Source organism: Amblyomma mixtum, chromosome 7 (genome assembly GCF_055824585.1).
Source record: "Amblyomma mixtum isolate Tamu chromosome 7, ASM5582458v1, whole genome shotgun sequence".
In the NCBI taxonomy this organism is placed as follows: domain Eukaryota; kingdom Metazoa; phylum Arthropoda; class Arachnida; order Ixodida; family Ixodidae; genus Amblyomma; species Amblyomma mixtum.
Window position 1 is genome coordinate 58771983 of NC_143018.1, and position 12585 is coordinate 58784567.

Genomic DNA, 12585 nt, shown 5'->3' on the forward strand with positions numbered 1-12585 from the left:
TGGAGAAAAAGGAGGTAGTGTTTTAACGAAGATAAACCGAGCACATGTGCTGAAGTATGTCTTTAGCCTGGTTGGGTTAAGGGCTTGCTCTGCTGGGTCGTCTGAATGTCTGTAGGCGTGGATAACGGAGTGGACGCAAACATAAGGCAAGCGTATCAGTGGGCACAGTCAGGCTGATCATGACGATGATGAAGCTCTGATCGAGGTTCAAGCTAACGTGATCTTTTCGCGCCGCAGTTGGCAGTTGAAGACTACAGTGTGCAATGCACAGAGCAAGTGTGTTGCAGTTTAGCAGGTGGAGTGATCGGATGCCGCAATAGATAGAATAGTGCTGTCGTGCAGAAATCAGCGCAACTCTTTATTTCTGCATGCGCTGTTGCTTTCCCAGATTTATCCAAATTCATCCTCACGGTGATTGCTATAGGTGGCACGACCCTCCTTCGAACTTACCTGAAGTTGTTGCCATTGGCTGCACCTTGCGCGGCGCTCCTCAGAACTAACCCGCGAGCTTACCCAAGTTATTCCGAGGCACAAGATTCTTGCTCAGGAACGCATTGAGCAGTGGTTTCGCGCTTCGCAGAGCATATTTGAGCAATGCCTGAGCAAGAACGAATCTAGTAGACTGGATGAAACTGGTGCCTGGAAGCGAGTTTAACATGGTCAAGAACGGAAAATTACACTTGGCGGTTACCCGCCGCTGTGGCTCAGTTGTTAAAGCGCTCGTCTACCGAGCCGCAGTATACGGGTTCGAACCCGACAGTTGCGGCTGTGTTTCGATGGAGGCGAAACGCAAAAAGCGCCTGTGTGCTGTGGAATGTCAGTGCAGGTATAAAGATCCGCGGGTGGTCGAAATTATTCCTGAGACCTCCACTACGGCACCTCTTTCTAAAGTTCATCTTTCACTCCCACCTTCCTCCCTTCTCTTACGGTGTGGTTCAGGTGTCCGAGGTATGTTAGACAGATACTGTGCCATTCCCTTTCCTCAAAAAACAATATCCCTATTTCCTTCTTGGTGATCTTAAGTATTTACTGACACGAAGCCAGCCAAGCTATTCAATTTGTTCTTTATTGGTCAAATGTGTGCCGTATGATTGAAGCCAATTAACAGGTGGCGCCTAAAATTATGAATTTTTGCACCCATTGTGTTTGTGGTGGTGCACAATAGGTGCAGAAGCATCAAAGAAATGAAGTTTCTGGCCTGAAAGCATAAAGGCGGTTAATATAACCTCTTGCTACTTCAGGAAAATTTAATTAAGGAATTACCACGTGTAGCGGCAAAACTACTACCACATTCCTTCCTTGACTCCTTCTCCAGGGTATATTTAGGATCGCTGGTGATATCCAAAACGAAATCCTGTATTAAGTACGTTTATGTCTCGAAAGAAGACTATGAAATATAGGTTTCAAATCATCAAATTTTTAATGCACGCCCTCTTTTTCCTACTTGAATGTACCGATGGCTGAGTTACCTCACGACAAATATTCGAGCACTACTTTCAAATATTCGAGCACTACCGTCATCGACTGTCTCGAGCGAGACAGTCGATGACGGTGAAATCCAAAATGCCTGTGGTTAGAGAATGGGCCGTGCCTTAGATAATCGCTATTGGCAGCGTTTATCACGTTAGTCTGACGTCGAAACTGTCCACTTAGGACATCGCCATTTGACGCCATTAACACGGCGATCACTAAGGTTAATGTTTGCTTACAATCTCTCACATCGTTGAATGTACAACTGAGCCAGCAGACCAGTCAGTTACGGCGCAGTGGTTAGACGATGTCCAGCTGCCCTGCGATGGCAGCTGCTGCCCCCGGTGGGACATGTGCGACCCAGGTTGCTCTAAACGAGCGACCTCTCGTGACCAGTAATTTAACTGCCACCTGCGAGGGTGGTCAATTTGCTCACAATCCGATGGAGCAGGTTGTGATGAGGCCACAAGGTCACCTGATCCTGGTGGCCCATCCAGGTTGCTTCTCCTGGAATTTTTTCTCACAACGTTGGTGAAGACTCCGGATTTTTTGCATTACGGGACCCTTAGTGTTGTTGCAATAATAAAACAGGCCCGTGTGCACTGCGAGCTGAGCGCATTACGAACCCCACCTGATTTAAAACAATCCTCCGCCTTTGTCTATACGGCGTACCACGTAGCCTATATCGAATAGTGCCTGTAATCCTCGCAGTTTTTCTTACTGTTGATAAGCACAACTTGTTGCATTTCGGTGCGCAATTTCAGCCCGTTTCATCTGGAGGCTTGTGGCTGTGTTCATCTTTTATTTAACCTTTCCGTCCGCATGTGCTGTGCTCTTTATAACGCACTAGCTTCGGTGCGTGGTAAGCAACGTTACGTAAGTTAGATCTAAGCGCCGTGGTGGTCCGTACCTTTGGAAGTTAGAAGCAAATCGCCGACCAACCGCAAACATGGTGGTGTACTGCCAATCATAATGCTTCGACAATATGTCATCCGAGTAGTTCTTCCGTGCTGTAAGGATTTGAGAACTTCTTGCGCGAAAAGCAGTAGTTTTGAGAGAGGGAGATTGGTGGCACTCGGTGAACGCCTTCTCGAAAGAGACCCATGGTATATATATTTTTTTCAGGTCATGGAAGCAGTACCACTGCACAGGGACTCACTCGAGGTGACTTGTGTAGTGGCCTGATTGCACTAGAATGCGGTTAATGTTTTACCTGTTGGCTGTACGAAAGTTGGCTACTATGACTGATTAGGCAGGTACCTCGACGATAGTATTCGTGGGTTTTTTAACTGAAGGAATATTCGCCTCTCTCAATAAGTGCTAGGGCGTCGAGAAACTCATGTTCCCGCGATAGCATAGATCACCGTGAAAGTGTGCGATATTGTTCTTGAAGCGAAAGTTTCATTCTGCTATGTGAAGCCAAGGTCGCAGAACGCAGGAATATGACCTTCATTTGACCTTCAACGAGAGCAAAGTAAATGTGCATAACTGGAACCCTGGGACAGCTCGACACCATAGTCAGGCCTTAAGCTACGAAACCAGTGAAGAGCGATCATCTAAAGCAAAGCAGAGGCAGATAATTAGCCCCTTGGGATCGGCCTTTAATCTACGAAACCAATAAGAGCGGAGTTTTGAATGCAAAAGAAAGGCGCATAACTGGCCCCCTGTGACAGTGGACACCTTAGTCGCAATTTAAGCTATGTGGCGATAGTGACAGATGTGCGCGATCTGCATGCGATGGCACTGCCAACGTTGTGGCAGTAACGCGGCACTGAAGCCATAGGCCGTCTGCGTTCATTGTGCTCATTGGCGTTGCGTTAACAGCCTCGGATGATTTTGAGGAAAGGAACTGGCTCCCGGGGTCGGTGAGAGAGTGATGTGGGCTCCATGTGTTTGCGTTGACAGTGTTGTGGCAGGCACGCGGCACTGCAGCAATACACCGTAGCCGTAATTTAGAGAGCAAACTCTCGCGATCAACCATTAACTGCCACCTGGCAGGGTGGCAGGGAAGGCACGTTGCCTATCCAGTGTTCGGAAAGCCCTCATTGTTGCAGACTCCAAGCCGCTTATAGTTGCCTGGTATACCAAAGCTTTTGCTCTTTAACCAGGTTGAAGAGTAGTTGAACCACACCTAATTTTTTTTTTTTACAGGCGGGCGAGTACAAAGCACTCCTGAGGAGTCTGTTGGCGATGAAGTCTGCTGTGACCTCCGTGCGCTGGACCAATGGGCGCCTGTGAAGTCCACTGGGAACGCTTCCTCAGAATTCGAGGCAGAAAATGACCCCAGTGTCGCTCCAACACTGCACCCCGCATCAACAGACTTTTCCTTGGGAAATACAGCGGCATTCCCTCTGTCCTTCATGCGAACGGTAATATGCGTCTTTCGGACAATCCGTGTGGCGGCGCTGCTCTTGTTCCTCATGCTTGCGTCATTACACGCATTGAAACAGCTGCACCTAAGCACACAGCCCCACAGAATCCACGACACAGAACAGCAAATATTTACAAAATGACCACAACAAGCGGCACATAACCATATGACCAATGCGCAACAGATCATTCTGCCTTTTCCACCAAATGCACTAACCAAGCACTAAAATGCCCCTTAGCTATGATCACAAGGAGAAGCTATTCATGACAGACAGTGACGAAAATATGCACATGTCACGACGACTTACACTACCACCACCGTGAGCAGTGGTAGCACCAGTGACAACACCGCGACACCCGTCGGCGAAACCACCGCTGCACGTATAACCGCACTCATACCCCGTCAGAACTAAGCACTACGGGACTGTTATATGTCAGCACAAGCTTGATGCATCAAAGGTGTCGCCTTTAGCGACGGACGCGAATTTCCCAGTTTGACCGCACTGCAGCTCCGAGCAGCGCCATTACATCACAGCCATTGAGGAGTCACCTGGAACGACGTCTGTACCACCGTTATAAGGGCTGCACCTAACTCGGGACACAACGGCGACATGTGGCACATCAGGATCCCGAGTGCATCCAGGGCGACGAAGACAGCGTTGTGCACGGCAAACAGTCATCGCTGTGGCCTGTTCTGTCACCACCACGCCACGCGATTAGAGAAGACAAAGGTATTCACATGCAACCGGTGAGCTCCTGTGCTCTCTTGCTTACTTGCTTATTGCGAGGTTGCAGTTCATGTAATAAAAGGCAGCTTTCGAGGTATTCAAAACATTACCCTCTGAAAGTGAGTGGGATAGGGTGCCTGTGGTGGGCAGTGACAGGGTTTTCCTCAGCTGCGGACAGTCGGAAAAAATTCATTTGTATTTGTTTCCTTCATGGTAGCATACATATACCACAGTGATCGTTAGGAATCGAGAGGCTAAATAGATTCGTTAAGGTGGAGCTGCGCTGTAAATTACTGAAATTTAAGTATTTCATCCGAGGCCAAATCACTGTAAGGTTGGCCTCGAACAGTAAAGGTTATTCAACAATTAGTAACCTTGCGGCGCGACAGGGACTGGAACCAAAAATGACTTTTTCCTATCTAGCTGACGTGCCTGAGCGGTGAGTGTATGGGTGTTGACATGATGCAGCGGTAGTCATTCCACAAGGATATGGAGGCGGTGCACTTGATAGTGTTTGATGGAAGAGCCGTCAGCTAATACGTCATTCTTGCGACAGCTGGCTTTAGAGGTACAATAAGGAGAAATGCTTCCAATTACTGTTCTCAGTTAAAATTGTTTGTCTGGCTCTATCTCGCTATGTTGATGTTTTTGCAGTGGCAGAGGACGCATATCTTCAAGAAAATTATATTTATTCTTGTCGCCAGTCGATTACTTCGTGACGTCCTGAGTGAAAGTAAAGGTTCACACAGTTTTGAGGCTAGGGGAAGCAGCTTAGCCTCTGGGTTCCGCGTCCGACAATCTGTGTCGGCGCACGTAGTTTACTTACGATATCAGCCGTTGGTAGCGCCACCTGTATTTCGTGTTTGCGGTCTTTTATAGCTTGTAACTCTTTTAACACTCACAGACTGCCTTATCTTTGTTTTAGGCGTCAGTTTAAACGCAAATTCCTGCGGCATTTCCAGCTTAGTGGCCCGGTGCTTCCCGCCTTCTGTACTTCCTGCGTAGCGGGTTTTATGAGCGCAAGAGTTGGCAATATTCACCCTGGTGCTCGGCTGTTGGGGCCATGAACATGAGGCCCGAGATTTTATTGGCATGGATATTGAGATTCCTATGCACTACAACCAAGAACTCACGTAATTATTGAGCGCTCTCCTCGTGCTTCCTTTTGGTAGCCAGCTTTGATAATTGGTAAAGCATTAATTCCTGAAAATTGCATAGCATGGCTGACCGTGCAATGAGCATTGCATACAGATGTATGCGACAGATTAGAATTATTTTCGTAATAGCTTATGTGGTTAGAGTCATTAGGTATCTATTAAATAATGCCGCACATGCATTTCTTGTTTTTTCCGCATCATCCCACGAATACCTTGATGCTCTTTATTTGTTTATTTTTCTTGTCTTTCATAATTTGTAGTGTTTGCGTTAATTGTGTCTGCCTTCATCATGCTTGTATTTACCCGAACTGTAGCCCCACCTTATGTAATGCCGTCGGGCCCTTAAGGATGAAATAAATGAAATGAAATAAAAAGCTGCACCGGAGATAATAGTGCTCAGCACCTGGAGAGTTTATTTCAATGCTAAATGTACTATCGCCGTTACCGTCAGAGACTTATCGCACACATGCTCTAAACTTGGGAGCATTATAATCTTGCCAAAATACTGTAGGATACGAGGTATGCCGTATTGGACTCTGGGTTAGTTAACAAATCCTGGCTGTTCTTCCTCAAGAAATGACATCCCACAGCGACTTAGCAAATCGTCTGTATGCAATCCTGTCACTGCAGGCGGACATAGGCTCTTCAGACCTAATGCATCCTTAAGCCACTGCTGCGAGCGCTATTATTATTAGTGGGTTATAAACCTCATCAACCTTTATCAGGTTTCGGATAGGAAGTAGTGTTGGGACACACTATTGTTATACCACAAATCAATGCTCGTATATTTACTACAGACTGCGCAAGATAGTACGAGACTTCACACGATAAATAACTTTGGTTAACTCGCAAAGCACTCAATGGAAATTACTTGCCAGAAATAAATTTATCTGGCATAGTGTACTGTTCCCGACGCCTGAAGTAAGCGTTGTGATATTTAATATTAGAAGATGACGACCAGCGGCGCTTCTGTGCACGTTAATCTGCAGGTTATCGCTTCTTTGCAGGACTCGGAGCACCAGCTTGATACCTTGCGAAGAAGCGATGCTGCCTCTTACTGGAGACCAGAGTCTCGTCATGGACTTGTGCGTGTGTCGTGTCACGGCTGATTCGCCAGCTCTAGAAGCGTCTGCTATTTTTGGGCAGTGTGCTTCAAGGAGGAGCTAGTGTTCCATCCAGCGCTTCCTTTATTTCTCATGTAGAGGCCAACCGTCGCTCGCCCAGCATTAATGTCATCGGCATCAATCCAGTTCCTCTTGAAAGTGTCGGCTGGACAGCATGGTCCTAACCAAAGCAAGCACAAATGGAGACAAGCCTGCAGCAATACAGGGAAACCTTGCAGCACAACCACAGTACACACTCGGGTGACCACAACACGAAAACAGCGGTTCACCACCAGGAAACAGCGGTGCACTGCCACAGGAAACACGTCGGATGCATCCAGGAACGGACACTGCAAACAGAAGCAAGGCGTCGCAGGCGACATGGAAGTCCAGTGGTGAACGAAGGAGCTATAAAGTGTGCCGGCTCCAGGTGACCACATCTCAACCACGGACCCAATGGCTGCAATCAGCACGATGCAGTACCGGTGAGCATAGTACGAGTTCAACATTATTGCAGAGGCAGGAAGTAGAAGGTTGCGACTTTGTCGGCAAACGTTCTGGTGATTGTCACTTTTACGCGCCTGCAGTCGGTAGCGGTAATGAAAATTCACTGATAGCGACAAATTTACTATTACTATGTCAGCGTTCAGCGAAAGATGGTTTTTGTGATGAATATTATTCACGCAACACATGCGATCGCCTTTAGGTATTGGGTACATGCTAGCTAAGATTACTGAGATAATAAAAAGCGTTGAAATAAGTGTGTCTCGATATGCTGTAGATCTTTCTAAGTAACAACCTATTGAAAGTATTGGCGAAAAAGGTAGCTAGTTTACCTTTGTTAGTATGAATATCAGGCAAGTTAACAGGCAAGTTAAAATTGTGTCGTAACATTGTCAATGCGAGTGGAATCAGCGGAAATAAAAGGCTGAGTCGTCGTAAAAAAAAAGAAACTTCTAGATAAGCCATTTTTTGCCCTGCTCTCTAGAAGGCTGAAATCAAACTTTCGTTCTAACGCTGAGCATATTTCGGCACAGACGTATTGTTCACCTGATTTATGCACTCATATTTCTCGATCCTTCAACCCACTAAACTCTGCTCATCTGCAACCAAGAGATTAATTTGCCATGAGCGCTATGTGGTATTCAGCGTCTTGGAGCTGCACACGGATGCTATAAGGCTGGCCGAAGGGTTGGACTCCTAATTTGAACTACCTGAGCTTGTATGACGCGCGCAGACATCTCACAGGACAAAACGCGTTTTGCGCTTTGCCTGCATCAAAACGCGTCTGCTGCTGGGAGTCAATCCCACTACTTTGGGTGGGAAGCAGAGCGCCTGGTCAACATAAGAGTGTACGGCAATGCTGCGGCGCTTTGATTTTGCAGCTCTAGATCACCTGCGGCGTGGCCTGCAGACTCAGCTGCGGACGGACCCTTGCCAAGCCATGCATGCCCGTTTGTTGCGACCTCCAGAGCACCGAGAGACAGATGCTTGGTGGCCTTAGCAACAATTCTCCTGTTCTTCATGTTGGCGGCTGTGCGCGCATCTCGGCCGTTCCCCAATCCGGCATTCGTGCTGTTCTTCATGCCGCTGTTGGCCTCCGGCCTCGCTGCCTTTACCGACACTCAAAACAAACGCGATCATCTGAAAAACTGACCCAACACCTGGAAACACTGAATCGTCACAACCATAAACACTGTGTCCACCGCAATACAAGCAGAAGAAGCATAAAAACAACCATGACTCAGTGGAGGACTCGAGGAAAATAGGTGACAAGTTTCATCGAATGCGTATTCACAACCTCCTCATAACACAACATGCGAGAGTACAACAGTCAAACATCCCCACGAGACACAACAGCGGCCTCAGCAAACAGCTACAAGTACAGGCTGCGCAACCACCAAAACAATCACAGCACCTGACGTTAAAAATGTCAAGAACAGAAAGATTATAAGATACCCACGGAAGTGTAATGCAACAATCGCACCAAGAACACCGACGCACAAGTTCACATTGCAATTATAATTGAAGGGAAGGATTGCCACCACAAAAGCTATTCTGCAAATTTATGTTTTATACTGCGAATCTCACACATAATACGCAGGGTACTTAACGTTTCAGAGCTCAACCACTCGAACAAAAGCCCTGCAGTGGCCCGCGTTGAGTTATTCATATCCTTATTAAGAGAAAGACCAAAAGAAATGCATCGTCGCGTTCACTTCGCAAGATTTTACTGATCATTCTCACCTTTTTCTATTGTGATCACACTATTACATCATCTTGCCAGGTTATATAATGCGTTAATAGCACCTGTTCCTGAAAGAGCAGTCAGCGTTTTTATTTCGCGGTTTCTGACTGAAAGGGTACCTTGCCACAGACAAGAGGGCACCGTAGCCATGCACGGTGGGGGGGAACTCCCTGTCCGCTTTCTCGTGGCAATGCCTTGCAATGCTCGTTTGCCTGTTGTTTGATTTAAACTTGCATATAGCTAGCCATGTAGGAATGCCTTAGTTTTATATTTTGTATACACTTGGAATTTCCCCTTTAATACGCAGCATTTGTGAGGCAGTTCATTCCATTTATTGTAATATGTCAAGAACAAGCAGACTTAATGAAACATCGTTTTGGCGCTCATTGGCCTAAGTCGCCTTTGCACAATGAAACCTAAACTAGCGCAGTATGGCTTTTCTGCTATGACTAAGCATGGGCACCTCACAATAATAGATAAGCCAGGACACATCAAGAAATCATTAAAACTATACTGCTGTATGGCGACCACCGCAACGATTATGCCCCATGGAAATAGTCTAGCGGGGACATCTGGCATGGGAGCCAACCCCACAATGGTGCTCCTCCTGTTCTTCATGCTGGTGGCAATTAATGCCACGGGGCGGCGCTGCTGTTATTCCTCATGCAGGTGGCGTCCAACATCCTCCAACACACCTATATGCATCACAACCTCCAAGAGAAGTATGGTAAACTTGAGACACCGAAGCCACAGCATTTAACAAATTAATGAACACACTAACCTCGATAATCTCTTCCACTAGAGACAAAAGCCTCCAACTGATGAATTATTCGTACGAGTAGAGATATTTGGGACCAGGTAGTGATGGGATGCAATGACACCTCAGCACTGACACACGGAACATTATAAAACTACGAAAACAACAGCAATATATTCGAAACATCAAGACTACAGAGAGAGGCATCACGAACACAACGGCTACCCATCGTAAGCCACCGCAGGGAACAACCTTTATACCGAGGTCTTAAAACCCCCTGTTCACAAAACGACCACAGCTATACAAGCTGCATACGTTTTTTGGCCATCGAAACTAGAGACACAAGCACCACAAAGACCAATGCTGCGATTACGCTGCTGGAGGGCACAGCCAATAACACGAAGAAATGGTTGTGCACTGTGGATTGCCACTACCCTGGTGCCATCAGGCGTTCGCAGCTTGTGATTCCACCGGGAAAGAAAGCAAGGTAAGTCCAAACACAGCCGGCCTACCGCTCTAGGGCTCGCGGCTTACAGGGAAATTTGTTTTTTAGGAAAGAAAATGGTGCAGTATCAGCCTCGCCTCTCGGTGTACATCTGAACCCGCGCGTAAGGGAAGGGATAAAGGAGAGAGTGAGTGAAGACAGAAGGAAAGAGTTGACGCAGTGGAGGGCTGTGGAATACTTTCGTACTCCTGAGGATCTTTAGCGCGCACTAACATCGCCGTGGCAGGGAGTTTGCATAAAAATAGTAGTTGGGGCGGGAAACGCTGATAAATTGTGCGTTGTAAATAGCCGCAAATACATTCTAGGCATTCAATTAAGGCCGCGGCGGTCGCATTTTGATGGAGGCGAAATGCTACAGGCCCGTGTACTGTTCGACGTCAGTGCAAGTTTAACCACACATGGTCGAAATTGCCGGAGTCCTCCACTGCGGCCTCCCTGATAGCCTGAATCGCTTTGATGCGTTAAGCCACAGTACACGGGCCTCTATAATTTCTCCTCCAAAGAAATTCAACCGGCCGCGGCGGTTGAATTTCTTTGGAGGAGAAATTCTAGAGGTCCGTGTACTGTGCGATGTCAGTGCACGTTAAAGAACCCCAGGTGGTCGAAGTTTCCGGAGCCCTCCACTACGGCGTCTCTCATAGCCTTAGTTGCTTTGGGACTTTATATTATTTATTTATTTATATTATTTATTTATTTATTTATATTATTTATTATTTAAAAACAAAGAACCATAATTTCTGACACGTGTCGTCCGGTGACCTCCTCTACTGCTGTTTTCCTCGTAATAGGAGCCCCGCCGTCAGAAATAATGTACGAAAAGAAGTCACTCAATCTGTAATTAGAGGTAATAAAGTTTTCTGTGCTGCCTGGCCTATGTAGAAGGCAGTGGTACGTTTAAGGTATCCGAATGCAGCAAAGTAGTTAGAAATGTGTCGTATTTGTAGACAGCACGCGCAGAGCATTTTCTGGAAAGCACTCAATCAATAAACGAAGGAAAAACGACGAGGGCGCAACAAATGCGACGCTTCATCGTTTTTTGTTTCTTCCCCACTGCCAATATGCGTTAGAACAAAGGCGCGCCCAGACATCTGCTGTGGTCAGCCGCTTCCTTTCTTTGCAAGCGTTGAGTTTATTCGCATGCCCATCGTCTGCTAGCTCGCAAGGTAGCGAAGAGTCCTAGCAGACAGCAACGGAAGGAAAGCAGCGATAGCGAGCCAAGTTAGCTCTTTGCTTAGGCCACGCATTTCTACTAATGGCGTAGATGGCCCTCAGCGGTGTACAAATTTCCGCCCAGCTGGCTTTAAATCGTCTTATGCCTTAAAACCAGCACACAATTGTCGCTTGGCGCTGCTAATTTCGCACTATGAGCGCAAGACTAAACCAACTGAAGATGCTCGATTTTGGAGTTGGTGGCGCTAGATGTAGCGGATGTAGATGTGGATGTAGGCCTACGTATCTGTCCAAATAACGTGAAGTGGCGGCAGTCATACAAGAGTACGCGTTTACAGTAAAGGCGTGGTTTAGCGGAGACTGCAGCCCTAGCAACTTAACTGGAAATGACACAAAATACCTGGCTTTGAGAGCCACTAATGACTTTTTTTCTCAAAGCGCACCGAAAAAGATGTGCCACAACAGCTGGTTATCACCATTCAATCACACCATAATCGCTCTGGAAATCTCTGATGTGCAGCCTCTGCCTAAAGAAATGCAATCAGAGTAGGGACTTAGAAAGGAAAAGCACTGGAAATGTGCGCATTTGGCACTGTTGTCTGTCATATGCCCTGGCGCTGTGCACTGCACTGTATCGAAATGTTTATCCTCAAGCCTTCAGCAGTGTTGTTTTTTCCTTCACTAAATAACCTGGAAGAGCCTTTTCTCTTTTTGTTTCATTACGGACCGAGACCACTGCAAATATTAGCAGATTGCATTATGATGTTTATGAGTAAGCAGTCGATAATTTTGGAGCTTGGTGCGGCAAATCACAACGCATCAAAAAATAACTCTGAAAAAGTCAGCAGAAAGACTTGCGACCGGAAATTGCAAAAACGCAATAAACAGAATGCAATGAAAGTCTATGAATATTTGCAGTGATTAGACAACCGGCTTTGAAAGCGTAAACATCAATGTCTACTAACTGCCAGGATTAGTGATTCAAACTTCCGAAGTGCGGAGAAGGTATACATGAAAGAAATATTTTAGTTTGAGATAAAAATTTTGTCGATGATCGATGCGGGCTGAAGCAAAGTA

The 12585-nt window shown here is 46.6% G+C and overlaps 1 protein-coding gene across 6 annotated transcripts in view; it reads left to right on the forward strand.

Moving 5' to 3' along the window:
- LOC149336187 (uncharacterized) overlaps positions 1 to 12585 on the forward strand; it is a 74894-nt gene that overhangs the window by 26766 nt on the left and 35543 nt on the right. For 5 of the 6 annotated variants that reach the window (XR_016284186.1, XR_016284184.1, XR_016284183.1 and 2 more), the window contains 3 exons: positions 3622 to 4588; positions 6733 to 7313; positions 8214 to 10320. The gene's annotated coding sequence lies outside the window, so the exon portion shown is untranslated. The remainder of the gene's footprint in view (positions 1 to 3621; positions 4589 to 6732; positions 7314 to 8213; positions 10321 to 12585) is intronic. The other variant, XR_016284185.1, reaches the window with a different exon arrangement.